Consider the following 22223-nt stretch of genomic DNA (forward strand, 5'->3'; position numbering starts at 1 on the left):
GGCTCATGGAATTCAAAGTTGCTACCTGTTCTTGGCAGAGATCAGAAAGTCCATAATTCTGTCAGCTGCCTTGAGGGTATTGTTAAGTCAAAAGACTTGCCCGTCTGCTGTGTCATCTTGACTTGTTCATCTTTCCTTGTCTTCTTGAAGGCTCTAAGTTCTGGAAAATCTCATCAAGGAAACCTTTGTCCCCCTGCACGCTGCCTTAACCTGCGCCCAGTGTTTTCCTGTCCAGAGTTTCATGAAAAATGGGCAATGCAGGCTGCATTACATTTATTCCAGAAACAGATTGTGCTTCTCCAAATAGGAAGCAAGGAGGACTGGGAAGCGGCCCCAGAAATCCTTGCAGGCTACCAACAACCCCAAACGGAAGGCAATGTGCAGACAGACATCCTGCCCCTGAGCAGCTGTGATTTGTGCCACATTTTTTACAGAACCATCGGCATGTCCTATGGGTAAGCACATGTAATGACAAGGCCGCACTGCCCCTCACTCGGCACCCAAGGCGACCCTGCACACTCGTCACAAACAATAGAAAAAGAAAAAAAAACACCTGGTGAATTTAGGAACCGACTTCAAAATTCGATTGGGTTTCCTCCATTCATTCAGCTCCTTGGAAGAAAACAAATCCCAACTATTAATCATATCCTACTTGATCAGACTTGAAAACAATTTGTATGGTAATGAGGAAGGTACTGAGCCTGCTGAGTCTATTACCTTGTGCCTGATGTCTGAGGGTTACTTCTCAGACATTCATGGTCATTTTCCCATAATCAAAGGGGCATATGTTTTCATTTGAGTTCCTCGAACAAAAGTTTGAAACATGATGGGCTCTCTGTATCCCTTCTCTCCTCTCCAGTCGGCACCAACGCCATGTTATCAGTTCAAAAGGAAGAACAAGAAAGAGCAAAGAGAGAAGGGGGGCATAGAATGAACATTTCTCAATCAAGTACCGAGGATGTTCATGGGAAAATAGTGTATATGACTTCTTTTTCAGGGTCTTGGATCAAAACTCGGGGTTCAGGCATCCTAGAGAAGTTCTCTACCTATAGGCTACATCCTTACCCTCTAATTTATTTTTTTTTTAAATCAGGCAGAGATCTGCAGACTTTCACGGGACTACTATGTATCATTGACATCAAGTGAAAGTTAGAGTAACCGCTATGGCTGTCTATGGAGTCATGCCTTATGCCTGGAGCTAGCTATCAATAGTTAGTACCTTTCCATGAGCTACGTTTTCAAAAGTAGATGAGCTTCTTAGGGTCGCGATGCCTGGTCTGTAATCCTAGCCCTTGGGAGGAGGTAGGTGGTGGGCAAAGGTTGGGAGAGGCTGCCACTTGAGGTTGGGGTCAGCCTCAGCTACACCATGAGCTGCAGGCCAGCCTGAGCTATAGAGTAAGACCTTCTGTAAATAAGTAAGTAAACAAATAAATAAAATTAAGCTAGTATTCCTTTGTTCATCGTTTACCGTGGGTCATTTGTGCAGTATTTGCACTTGACTTTACTAAGCCCTCTCATGGATACTGTGACATCAACATGTTGACTAGGTCCCTTTTATCACGAAGAAAGTAAACTTCAGAGACCAACTTGCCAGGAACTGAACTTGGTGTGTTTGAAAGCAAAGCCCCTACATTCAGTTCCTTTCTTAGGTAAATTTCTAAGAAGGTAGCATTTTTACCTGATGCAAATAATCTTACTATTTGATCAGCTTTACATGACTTTGAACACTGGGACCCTAAGAAAGACATCACCTATAATATCTCCCATGAACACCTGGGGCTCAGGACAAGGGAGCATACTCTAGCCAACCTTCTCCTTCTTGTCTCTCCTCTTGAACTAAAGGCACTGTGGCGATAATGTCTGGAGGAGACAGAAGGAGGAGTTGAAAGGTTTTCTTACCTTGTTAAGTCAGTGTTTTGTCCTAGCAAAAAAATCTCAAAACTTCACGCAGTCTGCTAGCAGCATCCTGGCCTTCAGACGTTTTCTGAATCCCTGTTCTTCTGCCCAGTGGCTGTTCCCCGTCTCAGCTCTGGGAACACAATATCCTTCTGTTCACGCATGTCTTGGAGCACCGAAGCCTTCAAACCAGAATCAACACAAAGTCCAAGTGTTCCTTCTACCTAAAGTATCCGTTACTTGTCCCAGTGACTTGTCGGAGTTGGGACGTTTACTGCAGAAGCTTGGGTTGTATCTAGGTTTTGAAAGCAGTTAGATGTAACTTCCATGCCTCCCCTTGGTTCCTGGAGTCTCAGGGACCCACCAGAGTCTTAGCAGGGGCAGCATTGGGCTGACTGACCTTTTGGATTTCCAATTCACTGAACATGAAGGAAGTTGCTCAGAGGTTGTTTCCAGTCTAGACAGGATATGAGGATAATAGCAGAAATAAAAGTTCATGTATTTGCACCAGGAGCAAATTAAGTGGGTACGTGGCACAGATGATATACGTCATGGTATTATTGACGTTGAGTGACCCTCAGTCCCTGCCCACGTCAAGGCAAGGTGCCCAGATTAATTGGCTTGCCCAGAATGAATTTCACAATTAGCAGAAAGCTCTCAGGAAATGATGACCAGCGTGCATTCAGACACACACACACACACACACACACACACACACACATTCTTCTCTTGGCAAAAGAGAGGATGGTATTTGGCATGACCAGTTTCTGAGAGGTTTTGATGGTTTTCTGTCATATATTATAAATGTCTCTAAGTGAAACCTGCTTCCTTCTGTTGAGAGGACGCAAGTAGAATGTGTGACTGCTTTACTGAGATCCTCAGTCCCACACACAGCCAGGAGTTACAGAATCATGGGACCAGGTCTGTATCAATCGATATGCACATGCAAGAGCAAATGAGGATCTGTTTGCAGTAAAGGCTGATGAAACCAAAGAATGGGAATGTTTCAAAACGCTGCCAGTAGGGTTCCAGGAATATAGTTTTGATCAGACACAGAACTGGCTAAGTTTGCAGTGGATTCCAGGTCAACCAGAAAGGGATGAAGTCAGGGGAAATGGTCAATGGTTCAAAAAATAGTACCGCTTAGTGGAAAACCTAGAGATGAACAGTAAAGAAGGTAGACTCTGTATCCAAGAAATTCCAGTGGGAACTTGCTGCTGTTGTTGTCCATAAGTTAAATAGTTGTCTTGGATGCAGACGTGCGATTTCATTGGCATCTACAGACCTAGGCAATCATAATATTAGGTCCAAAAAGGAGTTCTTGGTCACCCATGACACCGTGTTAATCATCAGACCTGAAAAACCAAGAAAGTGAAACTCCAGGGTGGATCAAAAGAGGTGTTTCTGAGTATCGGTTATTATCTTTGGGCTTTGAGGCCAGGCTTGAAGACCCAATGGTTTGGGTTTGCCGCTGTCGGATGGGTTCATTTCCCATTTGTAAGCTGTTTGCCGTGCCATTCTGTCCTTTTGCAAATGCTGTTCTGTGTAAACCTTCTACAACACGTTCCATCACTTCACACGGAGTCACTGAGGAATGCTCACACAGTGGGTGAAAGGGTGCACTCTCTATGGCTGTTTCGAGAGGAACTTTCCCTTCATCCCTCAGTCTCTGGAACCCAGTCCTTCCAGTTCTAGCACGTGTTTGCACAGGGAGTCCAGGCATCTCACTCAGACTTCAGTGCTGAGACTTACTGACTGTGCCACACACTGAGATCCTTGTGGTCTAAAACACCTGTTAACGAGCCTCGGATTCTGCCATACCCATTTACAGAGCTAGCCTGCTTGCCTCCCCTCCCTCCCTCCCTCCCTCCCTCCCTCCCTCCCTCCCTCCCTCCCTCCCTCCCTCCCTCCCTCCCTCCCTCTCCTTCTTTCTCTTCTGGGTTTGCTAGCAGTTGAATTTGCTCTCTGAATACCTGAATCTGAAAGTGGAAAGACAGCAGCCCGGTGTTAACAGGTAGCAAGGAGGGTGAATTACAAGTTCTCAACCTGGACAGGGCCTGTTCCTTTCCTCCTGGGAGGATCTGGAGTTCAAGGTCAGCCTCAGCCACATTATGAATTTGAACTTATCCCCGGCTACGAGAGACCCTGTTCCCCAAAATAAATTTTAAAATAGGACTCAAAATATTTAACATCTAAGGAAGTGCCCACATACAGTAAATTCTGGGCAAGGAGTAGTTGCTAGCAGTAACAGTGTTTGTTATTAAGTAAGCATAGTAACAGCACAGACGGCTTTTCAAAGATAATTTAGTTCAAACTCCCACCATCTTAATATGTCAACAGTTTCCATTTTAGAGTCACTTATTTGTTAAAAAAAACTCCCGCTCTCCTACCACGCTGTTGCAAACACTTGCTAGGATGTTCGTCAGCGCCCCTCCCCTGTGTGCTCGTGATGTGGACTTTATTTCTGAGGGATGCTTCCCCAAAGAGGCTCATTAGCATGCTTGTAACGTGTGTTTCCACTGCCATCTTAATCTATACACATTAGGCCTGCATCGTCATCGATTCGCCCATTCTTCACTTAGAAAGTGGGATGTTTCTTTCCAAATCTTCAATATCACATAGAATTCAATAATAATAAAACCTCTGGGCAGAGCTTTGGCTCCAACTGTTTACGGGGATAAATGACCACGAGTCTGAACGCTGGGTCAACGGATACGAACCTCCTATAGTTTTTCCTATATCCGGCCAGGACTTTGAATCTTGTAGGAACAAACAGATTATAATTTTCTGTACACCGGTCATGTTCCATTGGCAGCTTTTTGAAGATACTGTTTGGTTTCTGGGTAGAAACCTTTGGGATGCTTTTAGCATCAGCAGCAAGGTGTACATTTCAGGACTGGGCATGCCGCTCAGTGGTTGAGCTCTTGCCTAGTATATACTAAGGACCTATAGCACTGTAGAAAGAAAATGGAGGGAGGGAGGTGGGGGAAGGAGGGGGGACACAATGCCTGCATTTTTAAATGGGCTAACATTCTACTATATAGAATATATGTAACTGCCATTAAGTAGTAAAGGTATGTCTTTGGTTCTCAGTCTTTCAAAGCCTCCTACTTACAATCTCTTCACTTGGGAGGTGGAGGCAGGAGGATTACTAGTTCAAGGCCATCCTTGACTACGTAGTAAGTACAAGGCCAGCTGGGGCTACCTGTGACTCTGTCTCCAAAAAGCAAAAGCAAAATCAGGACCTCCTTTCTGTTTGGAGCCTGAAGTCCTTTCTACTCTCTCAGTGACCACTTGTGGATTACAGAATGTTTGGGACCAAAATGACCTTGGACATGTCTTTTAATGCCCTTTTGAGTTCGTGGTAAAGGGGACCAAGGGTGTGAAAGGTGACATCACTTTAGATGGGAGGCCACACTAGACAGTCTGAACAGAGATCCTCTGGGAAAACTGTTGCTGTGAAGAGACACTGGGTCACGGCAACTCTTACAGAGGACAGCGTTTCATCGGGGCTGGCTCACAGTTCTAGAGGTTCAGTCCATCATCATCGTGGCAGGAAGCATGGCGGCATCCAGGCAGACATGGGGCTGCAGGAATAGCCGTCAGCTAGCATCCTAGTCCGTAGACAAAGAAAGAGAGACACTGGGCCTGACTTGGGCTTTTGAAACCTGAAAGCCGACCCCCAGGGACATGCTTCCTCTAACAAGGCCACGCCTCCCAGTCTCTGTCAAATAGCACCACTCCCTAATGATAAACATTCAGACACAGGAGCCACAGGCCTGTGGAGGCCATTCCTACCACAGTAGCCCATTCGTTAATGTTAAAAGGAAGGAAACTAATACTGCTGAATAGTGCACTGACCTCTAAAAGTGGGGGGGAGGCTTATGCCTGTTATTCCTCATAAATGCAAATTACCATCACCATCATCTCCGCAATCCCCATCATCACTTCACCACCATCATCTCCATCATCGCAATCATCACCATCATCTTCATAATCACAGTCCTCATCTCTGAGGTATTATTTTTTTTTTATCAGAGCTCTCTTTTAAATCTCAAAATCTCTCACTGCAGTAGTTTTTTTGTTTTGTTTAGTTTTGTTTTTGTTTTTGTCTAGGCTCTAGGCTATAAGTGTACTCCAAACTTTACTATTCTTTTTTTTTCAGTATTTATTAATCTGTCCGTGTACATATGTGTCTGTGTGTATGGGCATACTCATGTGTTCTGTAGAATGAATATGGAGGTCGGTGGACAGCTGACTGGAGTTAATTCTCTCCTTGTACCCTGCGGGGCCTGGGGGGCGAAACTCAGGTCGTCAGAATTGGTGGCAAGCATCTGTCCCCACTTAACCAGCTTTGATCTTTAATATTCTTACACATTTTTCTTTAAAACTCCATCACTATCTTTTATTTAAACTGAACCTCTGGTGGACGGCAGTGTGGCATGTGACGGAGCCCACTTGCCTCGTGGTACCCAAAAACCAGAGGGTGGGAGTGAGGGAACCCGGGACTGGGTATAATCTTCTTCAGAGGCACACAGCCAGGGTCTTACCTCCTCCAGCTAAGGCCCACTTCCTAACAGTTCCACCATTTCTGAGAACAGTGCCTCTACTAGGGACAAGCTCCTCGGCTAGTGAGCCCAGGCAGCCCCACTTTGTATTCAAATGCAGCAAACACCTTCTCAACTCTTTCCTTCAAGTTTGAGCCTGCTGCTTTGAGTTAGCCCCTTAAAGTACAAAAGTCACCCTTAGGACTAAGGATGAAGGGCGATAGGACAGCGGGGCCTGTGCTTAGCAGGCCTGAGGCCCTGAGTTCAGTCTGCCGCGCCCAAACTGAGCAAACAAATTTAAAAGAAAAGAAAAAGGCAAATTCTTGCCGAGTCTGGAATGAATCAGTATAAATGATCAGCTAGAGCAAGTTGATTTATGGATTTACTAGCAAGCGATTAACTTGTGCCTTTTACGCTTAGGAGTTGCTACAGAAAGAAGCGCAGGTTCTGTTTGTGTTCATAAACAAAGCGAAGCTCTTTTCCCGAAGGCTCCTTATCTATGCGGCAGCGAAGAGCGTTTGGGCAAATGAAGACCTTTTTTCTCTCTCCCATGTGTGTCCCATTTAGATCGGGAAACTGGCATCTCAGCCTGGAAGACTTCGGGCCAGATGTTGGTTCGCTGGCTGAAAGATTTCCTGCCCCAATAGGTGACCTCTGAAAACAGAATAGGCTTTTTCTTAATGGGTGGACTGTCCAGATGACCTCATTTCTAGAACAAGGGTTCTTTGTGAAGTGTCCCTTTGCTATTAGAATCAACATCATCTGATTTTTGAGAACATTCATTAGACAGAGGGTAGATAGCACCTAGTTGTTCCGTTTGTGAGCAATGAGAACAAATTAGGCCCAGGCACGCCATTAAAAACATTTTCTTTCTTGCATTCACTGAGAGAAATGGTAAAAAGAAAATCTGATACCTGCTCACCCAGGAGACTATTTTGTTTTTGTTTTTAATTTCAAACCCTTTGCAGGCCGGCACCGGTCATAGGAATAGTGAGTGACACATACTTCCCTAAACAGGGAACTATTTCACCCAACTCCACTGAGACGTTAATTAAAGAGGCCCTTCTAACCCACTGTCCTGTAACTAGAACCTTCTGTCTCCTCGAAGAGCAGTCCCACGGAGCCACCTCTTTTGATGAGTTTGTCACAGGGCTCATTTATTAATATCTGCAGTTGCGTAAGGATTCTCAGAGAGGCTGCAATAACTGAGCCTGTGTGTGTGTCTCTATGCATGTGTGTCTATGTGTGTCTGTATGTGTCTGTGTCTCTCTGTGAGTCTGTATGTCTGTGTGTCTGTCTCTCTGTGTCTCTGTGTGTGTGTCTGTGTCTCTTTGTATCCGTGTGTCTATGTGTATCTGTGTCTTTCTGTGTGTGTCCATGTGTATCTCTGTGTATGTCTATGAGACTGTGTGTTTTATGTGTATCTCTGCATATCTTATGTGTATCTGTATCTATGTCTGTGTGTCTGTGTGTCTGTCTCTCCGTGTCTGTGTATCTGTGTGTGTGTGTCTGTGTCTGTTTCTATGTGTCTGTGTGTCCATGTGTACCTGTGTCTCTCTGTGTGTGTCTGTGACTCTGTGTTTCTGTGTGTCTTATGTCTATCTGTGTCTGTCTGTGTGTGTGTGTGTGTGTGTGTGTGTGCTCGAGTCTGTGTGTTACAGGAAATTTGATGTGAAAGAAAGGACCCAGAATAAACTGACCGTGAACACCTCTAGGAGAATCCACTGGACTCCATTTCTCCTGGGGGGGTGAAATTGAATCTCATGAGAAGGAAGAGTTATAGTTCTGAGATTCCAAAATTACAGAAGTTTACAGCTGGAGGGACAGTTGGAGTTCTTTTCTTCAGCAACAAAGACAGGAGTGTGTCTTTGTACTGGCTTTGAGTGTGTCTTTGTAGTGGATAAATGTTACTGGTAGAGAAACCAAGTTCCATGTGATCTCCTCTAGGAAGAGCAGAACAGAAGGAAATAAGCCATGGAGAGTTAATGGAAGGGCTGGGCATCCTCTAGTCACGTCTATAGTACATTTCCTAGTCTTTTTAAAAAAAAACGATTCATAAAAGAAATATAACACTGTCCTTTTAAATTTTGTACTGAGCCAATAACATTCTTTTTTAACAGAATGTTATACTTAACCAGAGGCTTTAGAAATGAAAATTACTCAAGGCTGAGGAAGTGGCTGACTGTGTAAAGTGCCTGCTGAGAAATCACAAGGACCATAGCTTGATCCCCAGAAGGAATCTAAAAAAGAAAAAAAAAAAAAGCAGGCACAATGCATGCTTGTGATGCTGATGCTGGGGTGACAGGAGGATCCCTGGGGCTCAATGGCTGGCCAGCCTGCTGCTACCCCACAGGAGGTTCCAGGCCTGTGAAAGACCCTGTCTCAAAGGCAGCAGCAGCTGAGAATGCTCACGGAGACACTTTCTTTGGTCTCCTTCCCAGCGGCTCCTGAGAGCCTGTGACTCTAACTCCACCGCACCCTCATCCTCTTCTGACCGGTGAGCTCCGGCTTGCACATGTGCATCACAGACCCTCGGGTGGATGATGCCTGAAAAGGACCCGAAATTTCCTCTGGGCTCCTCACTAGAAGTAGAACTCGCGCCCCATGTGCCACACCACCAAGGCAGTTCAAGGACGCGATGTAGCAGTATTAATCAGATTTTTTTTTGTTTTTTTTTGGGGGGGGGTGTTTTTTTTTTTCGAGACAGGGTTTCTCTGTGTAGCCCTGGCTATCCTGGAACTCACTCTGTAGACCAGGCTGGCCTCGAACTCAGAAATCCGCCTGACTCTGCCTCCCAGAGTGCTGGGATTACAGGCGTGCGCCATCACCGCCCAGCTAATCAGATATTTTTAATTGAATGGGGAAATTTTTTTCCTAGCAACAAGCATGTTTAAATAACAGAGAAGCAAGCAAGTAGTCATTCCATAAAGTTAGACAAGATGGATGAGCCAATTTGGGTGGGAGAATCTTGCTTCCTGCCAGTCACACATTTTTCTGAGTACATTATTCCTTTTGGGTGACTGTGTGGCCAAAGTACCCGAAAGAGTCAAGTTCAGGGAAGAGGCTGATTTTGGCCTGTGGTTTCAGAGGGCCATACTCCACCACAGTAGGAATGACAGTAGGCACTGTGGACTGAAACATCCAGGTTCACACACAAAAGAAACCAATTAGCAGAGGAAAGGCCAGAAACCCTTCCTCTCTGGGGCATGGTAGAATAAACAGAGCATGCTCAAAAAAAGTCTGGGCCTTCCAAAGTAGAAGCAAGTGCTATGTAAATACATCACATCTACTCTTGGTACTTTTTTTCTTTCTTAATAAATATCATCATCTATCTATTATCTATCTATCTATCTATCTATCTATCTATCTATCTACCTATCTCTCTCTATCTATCTACCTACCTATCTATCTATCTATCTACCTACTTACCTACCTCTATCTATCTATCTATCTATCTATCTATCTATCTATCTATCTACCTATCTCTCTCTATCTATCTACCTACCTACCTATCTATCTATCTATCTATCTACCTACTTACCTACCTCTATCTATCTATCTATCTATCTACCTATCTCTCTCTATCTATCTACCTACCTATCTATCTACCTACTTACCTACCTCTATCTATCTATCTATCTATCTATCTATCTATCTATCTATACCTATCTATATCTCTCTATCTCTACCTATCTATCTACCTATCTATCTCTATCTACCTATCTATCTATCTCTACCTATCTATCTACCTATCTATGTATCTATCTATCTACCTATCTCTCTCTATCTATCTACCTATCTATCTACCTACCTACCTATATACCTACCTACCTACCTATCTACCTACCTATCTATATCTATCTATCTATCTATCTATCTATCTATCTATCTATCTATACCTACCTACCTATTTACCTATCTCTATCTATCTATCTATCTATCTATCTATCTATCTATCTATCTATCTATACCTATCTATCTACCTATCTATATCTATCTATCTATCTATCTATCTATCTATCTATATCTCTACCTATCTACCTAGGTACCTACCTATCTATCTACCTACCTACTTACCTATCTACATACATATACATACATATATATATATATCCTCTCTAATCACGTGTCCCTGGTGCCGTCCATTGTTCTGGAACATAAGAGCTTGGCATCAGATGTCCTCTGAACTCTAACCTGTAGCCTGGCACTAAGCATGCTCTTCCTTTTCCTTTTTTTATTTTATTTTATTTCATTTCATTTCATTGCTTTTTCGAGACAGGGTTTCTCTGTGTAGCCTGGCTGTCCTGGCATTCACTCTGTAGACCAGGCTGGCCTCGAACTCAGAAATCTGCCTGCCTCTGCCTCCCAAGTGCTGGGATTACAGGGGTGTGCCACGACCACTCGGCCCCCTTTTCCTTTTTTTTTAAAAATCTCTGTCTTGGATATTGGCCATCTTAGTTAGAGTTTCATTGCCTGGATACCATGACCACAGCAGCTCTTATAAAGGAAAGCATGTAATTGGCGCTGGCTTACAGGTTCAGAGGCATCTTTTAATGTCATGGCGGGAAGCTTGGCGGGGCTCAGGCAGACATGGTGCTGGAGAGGCAGCTGAAGATTCCGCTTCCTGAACCACGGGCAGCACAAGGGGACTCTCTTCCATACTGAGTGGAGCTTCAGCGTAGGAGACCTCAAAGCCCGCCCTCACAGTGACACACTTCCTCCCACAAGGCCACACCTACTCCAACAAAGCCACACTTCTTAATAGTGCCGGTCCCCATAGGCCAAGCTTTCAAACACATAGGTCTGTGGGAGCCATACCTATTCAAACCACAACACCGGCCAAAAGTCCAAGCATGCTTTCTATGAAATTCTGGACTCTCTCATGTTTGTCTCTGACGCCTCTGTTCCTTCCACAATGCAACACCTCCTGACCTCTATAGCTGAACATGCCAGTATTTTGACCTCTAACTCAAAGGCGTGACGTTCTTGCTGTTCTCCCTCCCCACAGTGCCATCCCACCCCTCCCTCCCCACAGGGCCATCCCACCCCAACCTCTCCAAGCTTCCAGATTTACAGATTGCCCGCCCTGCTGTTCCCCTCTCAAATTCTGATGGCATTGCTCTTGGGATTCCTCCTATATCCATTCCTAAATTCTTCTTTAAAAAAAGAAAAAAGATTTATTTTAGATGTGAGTACACTGTTGGTATCATCAGACACACCAGAAGGCATAGGATCCCATTATAGATGGTTGTGAGCCACCATGTGGTTGCTGGGAATTGACCTCTAGACCTCCAGAAGAGCAATCCATGCTCTTAACCACTGAGCCATCTCTCCAGGCCCATTTTTAAAATTCTTTACTGATGAAATTAAGAACCCAGATGGGACCATCTAATTCCTTGTTCTCAGGAGCAGGGAAGGCATGACAGAACTGATGGCATCAGGAGTGTGTGACAGACTGTGCTTGGCGGCAGGTAGGACACAATGGCTGTGTGCAAGAAACAGGAGAGGGCAGGACCTTCAAAGGCCTGCCTTGAGTGATCTACTAAATCAGCCACACCCTATGTTCCAAAGGAGCCACAGCCTTCCAGATGGCATCTCAACCTGGGAACTCAGGGTTTAAGTGAGCTGTAGGAGACATATTTCAGATTCAATCTGGAACTCTACATAATGTGCCAGTTCAGAGTTATATGTGGTTTTCGGAATTTTCTAAGCCACCTGGGCATGATGGTATGCATTTTACAATTCTGATTCCTGGGAGATTAAATTAGAAAGATCTTGTATTTGAGGTCAGCCCAGGAAACAGAGTAGAGTGGGACCCTAACCTAAAGAACAAGTAACTTAAAATATATTGATTTTATGTTATTCGTATGCATGTGTCCATGTGTGAATATGCATGTGTGTTTGTGTATGTGCTCATGGTGTTCAGGTGACTGTGGAGGGCAGAGGCGTCAGATCATCTGGGGTTGCAGCACTAGGCACTTGTGAGCTCTATCTCATGGGTACTGTGAACAGAACTCTGTTCCTCTGCTCTGCAAAGGCAGTGTGTGCTCTTAACTGCTGAGCCATCTCTCCAGTCCCAGGAGTATGATTTTTTTGTTGTTGTTTGTTTGTCTCTTTGTTGAGGGGTGGTGCATGCCTTTAATCCCAGCACTTGGGAGGCAGAGGCAGGTGGATTTCTGAGTTTAAGGCCAGCCTGGTCTACAGAGTGAGTGCCAGGACAGCCAGGGCTACACAGAGAAACCCTGTTTAGACAAAAAAAAAAAAAAAGGAGAGGGAGGGGGAGAGAGAGAGAGAGAGGTTAACAACCATCTAGAGCTTCAGTTCCAGAGGATCTGTTACCCCCTTTTGTCTTCTACAAGCACCCACATGTGCTCATATACACACATATTAAATAAGCAAATTCATTAATTAATAATAAAATGTAAAGCCTCCCATTCTTGTTTTGTATGTCTTGTCACATTGACTTTTTCTGACACTAATTCAACTTTAAAAAAAAAACATTAATTTTTTTCAGGTTTTATTTATTGTATGTATGTGAGGACACTGTCGCTGTCTTCAGACACACCAGAAGAGGGCGTCAGATCTCATTATACATGGTTGTGAGCTACCATGTGGTTGCTGGGATTTGAACTCAGGACCTTTGAAAGAGCAGTCAGTGCTCTTAACTGCAGAGCCATCTCTCCATCCCCTCTCCAAATGTTCTTAATTCATTATTTTCTGTCTTGCCTGCATGTATGTCTGTGCACCATTTGCATGTCTGGTGCCTGTGGCGGTCGGAGAGAGTGTTAGATCCTGTTTGCTGGAATTGGAGTTATAGATGCTGCAAACCATCGTGTGGGTGCTGGGAATCAAACCCAGGTCCTCTGGAAAAGTAGGCAGCGCTCTCAACTGCTGAGCCATGTCTTTAGCCCACGTTTTCATTTTGTTTTAATGTCTCCTTACCTCGTTTTCTGATCTTTTCTTATTTCTCTCAAGTGTTCCTTGATGAAGGGGATTTACAACAAAAGAAAGTAAAACAACAGCAACCAAACCAAAAAGCCAGGCACTTGATTTTGAGTGGGATTGGATCACATTTCAGGTGTTTGTGAGAAAAAGAAAGAGAGAGGGGGGGAGAGAGAGAGAGAGAGAGAGAGAGAGAGAGAGAGAGAGAGAGAGAGAGAGAGAGAGAGAGAGAGAGAGAGAGAAAGAAAGAAAGAAAGAAAGAAAGAAATCATTGGAAATTTGTTGGAGAAAAACATTTTAGCCTGTCAGACGCCCCTGGAATTTGGTTCCCCAAGGCCTTGGAATGCCCCATTTGGGAGTGCCAGGGACGGGGCATTACTGATGAGTGGCAAAGTGTTTAAATGGGCTTCTCTGTTTCCATTGCTCCATTTCAATGCCAAGCATAAGTGGACGGTTTATAATCTCTCAAATGTAATATGTGCTGCCAGCAGAAAACGCGTTGATTGAGACAAAACAAGTACACAGGTGTCATTCTTGCAGAGTCTACTGTGGATACTTAATTTTCTGCCCTTGGAAACCTGGGCGTGGAAATGTGTAGCCCTGGATTCCAGTGCTCAGGAAGCTAACGAGGGCCCGGGGGGATTACAAGTTGCTGGCCTGCTCCAGCCATAGAGAGTTTAAAGTTACCCAAACAAACAAAAGTTACTTCTCATCCAAACAAAGCAAGCAACAATCGAACAATCAAAACACCCTGAAAGATGTAAGCTTCAAGTAAGCAACTCCATTTTCTTCCCTCTTTTCCTCTCTCCCTCTCCCCTCTCCCCCTCTTTTCCTCTTACTTGTCTCCCCCTTCTTTCTCCTCCCCTCCTGCCCTCCCACCTCTTTTTTTCCAGGCAGGAATTTAGGAAGCTCAAGCTGGCCTTGAGTTTCCAGTTTCCATACTCCTGCCTCTCAAGTCCTGCGCTTGTCGGTGTGCAAAACTATGACTCCTCACTTACCTCCCGACAGCATCTTTTTTATTTTTTCCAAGATTTATTTATTATTATATCTAAGCACACTGTAGCTGTCTTCAGACACACCAGAAGAGGGTGTCAGGTCTCATTATAGATGGTTGTAAACGACCATGTGGTTGCTGGGATTTGAACTCAGGATCTTTGGAAGAGCAGTCAATGCTCTTAACTGCTGAGCTATCTCTCCAGCCCCCACCCCAACAGCATCTTTAATCAGTGATTTCCTCTTTCTTTCTTTCTTTCTTTCTTTCTTTCTTTCTTTCTTTCTTTCTTTCTTTCTTTCTTTCTTTCTTTCTCCCTTCCTTCCTTTCTTCTTTTTCTTTTTTTTGGGGTGGTGGTGTTTGAGCCTAGCCTTTAATGGGTAAGCCCTAGTCAGTAAATTGTAAACGTCATGTGTTCATTTGTTTGTGGGGGTACACGGGTCTAATTTTTCAAAGCCTAGCCTTTAATGGGTAAGCCCTAGTCAGTAAATTGTAAACGTCATGTGTTCATTTGTTTGTGGGGGTACACGGGTCTAATTTTTCAATCTAGTCTGTTAAAACTTCACATTTTCTCAGTAGTACCCCACTTCTCTTGTGTTGGCTTGCCCAAAGTCTGTCACACTTAAATCTACGGATTGCCTAGCCAGGAAGCCCTTTCTTTTTTCTTTTCTTTTCTTTTTTTTTTTTTTTTTTTTTTTTTTTTTTTTGCTTTTCGAGACAAGGTTTCTCTGTATAGCCCCGGCTGTCCTGGAACTCACTCTGGACCAGGCTGGCCTCGAACTCAGATATCTGCCTGCCTCTGCCTGCCTCTGCCTGCCTCTTCCTCCCAAGTGCTGGGATTACAGGCATGCCCACCACGCCTGGCTAGGGGGCAGCCCTTTCAACCCAGCCATCAGGAAGCAGAGGGAGGTGGGACTCTGAATTCAAGGTCCTGCCAGGGCTACATGGGGAGTTCCAAGCCATCCAGACCGACATAATTTGAGTCCCTGTCTCAAAACAAAAACCAAACCCAAGCATCTGAAGGAACACAAGAAAGGAACTTGTAGATGACATTGTGATTGTGCGCTCACTACAGGAAGAACCGCCATTGGTGACCTAGAGTAGGAAATGATAGCCCTCATGTCCCAGAGGCTAGCAGTGAAGATGAAGGAAGGTAGATCAGCCTGACCCAGATATAGGACACCATCAGCAGAGCTCATCTCTGTCTTGGGTGGGAGTGGTACAGAACGGAACAGAGGACAGGATGAAGCCGGTGGGGGAAACCGGTTGATGAGTGGAATGGAGGATTCAAATGGGAAGAAGTGAGTTAGGGGATTTAGCTCACTTCCTGGTTGGACCCTTGACCAACAGGCTCCAGTCCAGACACTCAATCCCTAGTATTGGGGGGCGGGGCGGGGAGACATGCACGGGACTGACCTGCTGGCTCGGGGTTAAGAGCGCTTGCCACACCTCCTTGAGAACCCGAGTTCAGATCTCAGCGACCACCTAACAGGCAAGGAATGAACCGCGGTGTTATTCGGTGTTATTCACATCTCTAACGGTAAGCCTGGGACTGCGGAACACAGAGACAGGAGGATCACTGGGGGATGCTGACTCCCAGCCTATCTGAAAAACAAAACAAAAAGTAAACCAAGAATGCTGGGCAGTGGTGGCCCACGCCTTCAATTCCAGCACTTGGGAGGCAGAGGCAGGTGGATTTCTGAGTTCAGCCAGTCTGGTCTATAGAGTGAGGTCTGGGATAGCCAGGGCTACACATAGAAACCCTGTCTTGAAAAAACAAATCAATCAATCAATCAATCAATCAATCAACCAAGGGTTTCGGGTTCAGTGAGATACCTGTCTTTTAAGGGATTAGGCACAGAGTATTCACATGCATGCGTAAGGCTCCACCCGACTATACACATATACACTGTTGTGATCATAGAATGAGAAAGAGGCTAGAGAATATGTTCTATGGCTGTGTGGGGGAAGGGGTGCCTCAGTGGGCCCATGCTGAGGCATCCGTTCCCCAAGAGACCAGACACACGAAGGTATAACATAGAATAGAGTTTATTCAGGGCATGGGGAGGGGAGTTAAGGGGGTAGTAGAGGCAGAGAAAGGCGGAGAGAGGGAGAGAGTAGAGAAGCAGAGGCGGCCATGACCACGTGGAGAGAGGGGGGAGGGGAGGAGAGCCCAAGAGGGCAAGAGAGAAGAGAGAGAGAGAGAGAGAGAGAGAGAGAGAGAGAGAGAGAGAGAGAGAAGGGGCTGAGCAGCCCTTTTTATAGTGAGCCAGGCATACCTGGCTGTTGCCAGGTAACTGTGGGGTGGAGTTTAGACAGAATCCTAAAATACACATCAGGAAGGAGCTGGGTGTAGGTTTGGATGGTGAAGGGAAATCCTAAGCAGTGGTTTAAGAATGTCAATGTTTATAAAATGTGTCTGTTTGTCTGTCTGTCTGTCTGTTTTCAGACAGGTTTTCTCTCTGTAGCCATGGTGCTCCTGGAATTCAGTCTGGCCTGGAACTCAGAGATTTTGCCTATCTCTGCTTCTAGATAGCTGGCAAGTGCCACCACGCCCAGTTATAAAATGTATTTTAATTTTAAGCACAATTCCAAAGAGAAAGCATTCCTGAACAAAGAACTGTCTTTACTATTATTTTTATTATCTTCGCTATGAAAGCTGATGAGAGATGAGGAGTAGGGCTCGGTGGGAGAGGCTGGGTTTGATCCCCAGCACATGAAAATGAACAAACAACCCCCCCCAAAGACAGCCAAAACAACAGAGTACAAACAGAGGTGGCTGTAGAGTCCTTGTGACCACACCCAGCCAGAGGTAGCCTCTCAGCTATATGACTCATAACCACATTCCAGGGCTAGGAATGACTTCTTGTGACTTAGGTCTGATGAAGACAGAAGGAAGGAAGCGCAGATCAGGCCCCGCGGGAGGAGTCGGGGAGGAGGGGCTGGGAAAGGGGGCAAGTTCTACAAGGTGAAGATTCTTGCATAATCACCGGTAACCTCACAACTATGAAAACAGATGGAATTTCCCTCTTTTACATGGGAGATAAATAGTTTGCCAAATGTTTTAAAACCATAACCGAGACTTGTCTCATTACTGATATTTGTGCTTTCTGGGTTGGGATTTGGCTCCGAGGTAAAACACTTCCTAGCTTAGCAAGCTTAAGGCCTAGGGTTCGGTCCTTAGCTCCGGGGGTGGGAGTGGAGGGCTGGGGGCAAAATAATATTTGTGTTTTCCGTGGTAAATCTGTACTTTCACCCCCACGCTGCCTGACAGTCCAGTTGCCTTTCTTGTGTTATGATGACTAACTCAGGCTGAATCAAGAAACCTAACTACATTGCAACTTCCAATGGCATGGCCTGAAAATTTGTAATCCTGACTCACAGAAGGAACATTCACAAAAAGCCATTATAAACATGTGTATGTATGTAGTCCTGTGTTTTACATATAACATATAGTGACAATATGTCAGCCATTTCCAATAAATTTACTGAGATGACCACATTATCAAAGAATACATTCTGACAGTTTTCTATTCATTTGTTGTAGTAAATATTTATTACACCAGGTGTAATTGTCCAGGCCTGAAATCCTAACACTTGGAAGGCAAAGGCCAAGGCTGTCCTTTGCTACATACTGAGTTCAAAGTTAGCCTGGGATAGTCATTGTTATGTCCTTGTTCTGTTGGTGTGAGGACTCTCTTACAAAGGCTCAATTCTCAATCCTTTCAAATAGCAGGACTCCCTGGTGATTCAGCATTCAAATACAGGAGTCTATGGGGGCCATTCTTATTCAAACCACCACCAGGACCTCAAAAACTCATTTTTTTTTTAAAGATTTATTTATTTATTCTATGTAAGTACACTGTAGCTGTCTTCAGACACTCCAGAAGAGGGCATCGGATCTCCTTACAGATGGTTGTGAGCTACTTTGTGGTTGCTGGGATTTGAACTCAAGACCTTCAGAAGAGCAGTCAGTGCTCTTAAGCACTGAGCCATCTCTCCAGCCCCCTCAGAAACTCTTATATAAGAAAGCATTGAATTGGGGCTTTACCCATTAGTCCATTACCACCACGGCAAGAGCACGGCAAGACACCAGGGCAGGACCTGAGAGCTAGCATCCTGTCTGAAGACAGACAAAAAGAAAAAGAAACACTGGGCCTGTCTCAGGCTTTTAAAACCTACAAGCCTACCCCTGGTGACACATTTCCTCCAACAAGGCCAAACCTACTTTTTAACAAGGGCTCAACTCCTAATCCTAATCCTTTCAAATAGCACCAATCCCTGCTGACTAAGCAATTCAAATACAGGAGCCTATAGGGGCCATTCTTATTCGAACCACCGCGAGTATATAATAGCAACAAGCAAAACCATTTGTCCAGACCCGCAGAATCGATTTCCCAGTTCCAGCAAACTGAAAGAGAGCCTGGGTAGAAGGCAAAACATAGAGAAGGCGGGATCTGAGTGCGCTCTCCCCAGAGTTTACACTTGTCTAACCTTGACAAGGTTTGTGGCAATCAAAGATAGATCAAAATCAGTTGAAAAATAAAGATGAGGGAATGATTGGAATTCTTCAATAAGTGAAAAGGAATCGTTTCAAAGCCTGAGAAGGCTAGGTGGTGCTGGTGCACGCCTGTAATCCCAGCACTTGGGAGGCAGAGGCAGTCGGATTTCTAAGTTCGAGGCCAGATTGGTCTACAAAGTGAGTTCCAGGACAGCCAGGGCTACACAGAGAAACCCTGTCTCGAAAAACCAAAAAAGCCTGTAGGAGAAAAGACTCAATCTTAGGGCAATAATTAGTTACATTAATGTTAGTTTATGAAAGTTGATAAGGAGATGCATTATTTATTTATGTTCATTTATTTATTATTTTTGAGGCATGGTTTCACATAGCCAAAGCCAGCTGATCTTTCTGTCTGTGTAGGGGGTGTATAGGCTTCAGTCATTACAAAAATAGAACACACACATACACACACACACACACACACACACACAGGGAGAGACAAACATTTCTGCTTCACCTTTTTGTTTTGTTTTCTTTTTTTTGTTTTCTGAGACAGGGTTTCTCTGTGTAGCCCTGGCTGTCCTGGAACTCACTCTGTAGACCAGGCTGGCCTTGAACTCAGAAATCTGCCTACCTCTGCCTCTCAAGTGCTGAGATTAAAGGAGTGCGTCACCACTGCCCAGCCTGCTTTACCTAGAGAGGTCAGGCAAAAATGTAATTTGCCACCACAGACAGCTATACCCCCAACGTATTGCTTATTTCATCACACCAGCCAGGTGTGAGGCAGTGCCAGGAAAGGGAACTCACTGCGGAGCAGATAAGGTTCAGATGCATCTCATATATTACAGCAAGGCCTTACTACCTTTAGGTGACCTGGAAACGTCCTGGCCTCTAAAGGACAGGGTAGCTATTAGCCTGGCCTTACTTCCTCCTGGATCGGGAAACTGCGGCATGGAAAGGCCCACGTTTTGCCTCAGGTCATCTGAGTCAAGAAGAGATCGACTCCTGATTGGTGTCTGAGGTGGGACTTGTTTAACTCACGCTCCAGGTTTTTAAGCAGAGGACAGACTGCATGTCTCCTCCTTAAATACACACATACAGTCTATTTTTCTCTTCTCATCCTTTATTTTGATGTCCTTAGAGATAAAACCATTTTCTTTCTTAGTGGAGTTTGTTTCGGCTCTCAGCACCAAACAGCACCAGGGAAGCCAGGACATAGGTTTTCTCCTATGGTATGATGGTAAACCAATCCAAGCCAAATTAAAGTAGAAAAGCAGGTTTATTAGGGGGCAGCTCTCAAACTGGTTCACCAGACCCAAGGAACAAGATCAGGGAAGTCACCATGCAGAGAGGCCAGGGAGAGAGGGGGGAGAGAGAGAGAGAGAGAGAGAGAGAGAGAGAGAGAGAGAGAGAGAGATTCTGGAAGAATCTAGTGGCCAGGTCTGCTTTGATATGTTAAATAGGCGCCTCATTCACTCCTCCCAGTTCTGAAACACAACATCTGGAACTGCATTAGCCCAAAGGAACTTCTGGCCTGGTTCCACTAATTCAGGCTCTTCTACAGTTAGAACAACACACACACACACACACACACACACACACACACACACACACACACACACACTCACAACCCTCCCAACCAAAAAAGTTGAGGAAGAAGTAATAAAATTGTGTGTGTGTGTGCACTCATACACACACCTGTGGAGGGCAGAACATGATGTCAGGTGTCTTTCTCTACCACACATCACCTTATTTTTTTGAGACATGATCCATCTCTCAATGAGTCTGGAGCTTACCAGCTGTCTGGAATGCCAGCCACTAAACCCACAAAACCCCCGATGGATGTCTCGACTTCCTAGCCTTATAGGCCCACACTGCCTCACTAGGCTAAGGTTTTACTTAGATTCTGGGCGTGTCAGGTCACCAGGCTTTTCAAGCAATCACACCTGATACTCCATCTCTCCTACCCACCTCCCATTTCTTTTTTTCTTAGGTTTTGTCCTTGCCTAGTCAGGCTTTGGACAGACTGCTGTTCTCCATGGCTAGATGTTGCAGAGCTCACGCTTGACCCTTTCCATGTACGCAAGCTGAGAAAGAGAAGGAGGCACTTCAGAAGTAATCGTTCTATCCGGGGGTCCCTCACTTCCTTCCCTGCCCACTCCACATCTTTAATAAGGGGCAGATTCCCCCAGTTGCTTTAGTTTCACAAAGTGATCAGCGACAAAATCAAATAGGATAGATACTGTCATCTCTTAGGAAAAAAAATTGATTTGTTTTTAAAAAAAGGAGGAGGAGGAGGAGGAGGAGGAGGAGGAGGAGGAGGAGGAGGAGGAGGAGGGAGAAGGCTATCTCCCTCTGGCATTTTCACTAGGTTAAACATATCGAGGCCATTGTGCATGGGCTTAGTGGCCATAAAATTAGCTTTTAGTTTTGAACATACCACTTGCCTGTTTCTTCCATGTAAAAAATCCCTACAGCCTAAAGAGGGTCTCATCTAAGTATCCGAAAACCCTCGAAGTGCACGGCGCTGCGGCCACTCCGGAGCCAAAAATGCCTCCCCCCCACCCCTTACGACCCAAACAATGACTCGTGACCAGGCGAGCTTTGTCACACTTTGTTTTCCAAGAAGCCTGACAAACAGGACTGTAATTCCCTGAGTTGTTCGCCTTCCCGAGGGCGAGGTGTGGGTTGTCACCACACTGACTCTTCACGAACTCGAACTCAGCTTAAAGATTAACTTTCTGCCGTTTCCGTGGCGGAAGGCGCGTGGTGAAAGGCGCGATTGGGGACTTGTGCAGGGCCCGGAGGCCGTGGCGCGGTTGCGCTTTCAAAAGGCGATTTGTTGGCCGGGCTGAGGCTCATTTCCATGCAAAGCGCCTGACATCAGAGCACCTTTTGTTGCTAAACGCTTTCTTGAGCCTGGAGGGGAGGGAGTCATGTGGAGTTGGAAGAGCTCATTCTGAAGAGAGGGGTCCAGAACTGACTAGCCCGGGTCCACAGGCGTCACTGTCCCCTGACTGGCGCTGCACAGACTCTCCAGTAGAGGCGAGTCGCGTGCCACCCGGAGCCGGTTCCCGAAGCAGGACGCAGCGCCCGTGCGGTGGGGCTCCTGTCTCCCTCGTCCCGCGAGCTCCCCGCCGCAGCCAGTGCTGTGGACTCCGCTCCAGCTACCCTGTTGCTGCGCCCGACCCGGTTAGGAAAAGTTTCTGGAGTTGTCAATCGCGGTTGCTGCGGATCGAGGTACCTAGTCCTGGTGGTGGTGCTCGTATCCTGCGGAGCCTGGGACATGCGACGCGGGGGCGCGGCCCGGTGACGCCGCGGGCGGGGACCTTGCGCCCCGGCGGCA

At 45.5% G+C, this 22223-nt stretch overlaps 1 protein-coding gene across 4 annotated transcripts in view; it reads left to right on the forward strand.

Annotated features, from left to right (window-relative positions):
* Sash1 (SAM and SH3 domain containing 1) overlaps nucleotides 1-22223 on the forward strand; it is a 234238-nt gene that overhangs the window by 38806 nt on the left and 173209 nt on the right. Inside the window, exon 1 of one of the 4 annotated variants that reach the window (XM_052169286.1) lies at nucleotides 22036-22117. The exons of 1 other annotated variant lie outside the window; for it this stretch is intronic. The gene's annotated coding sequence lies outside the window, so the exon portion shown is untranslated. Of the gene's footprint in view, nucleotides 1-22035 lie in introns of those variants that run through there. 2 more of the 4 variants (XM_052169283.1, XM_052169287.1) reach the window with 2 other exon arrangements.

This window comes from Apodemus sylvaticus, chromosome 23 (assembly GCF_947179515.1).
Source record: "Apodemus sylvaticus chromosome 23, mApoSyl1.1, whole genome shotgun sequence".
NCBI classification, from domain to species: Eukaryota; Metazoa; Chordata; class Mammalia; order Rodentia; family Muridae; genus Apodemus; species Apodemus sylvaticus.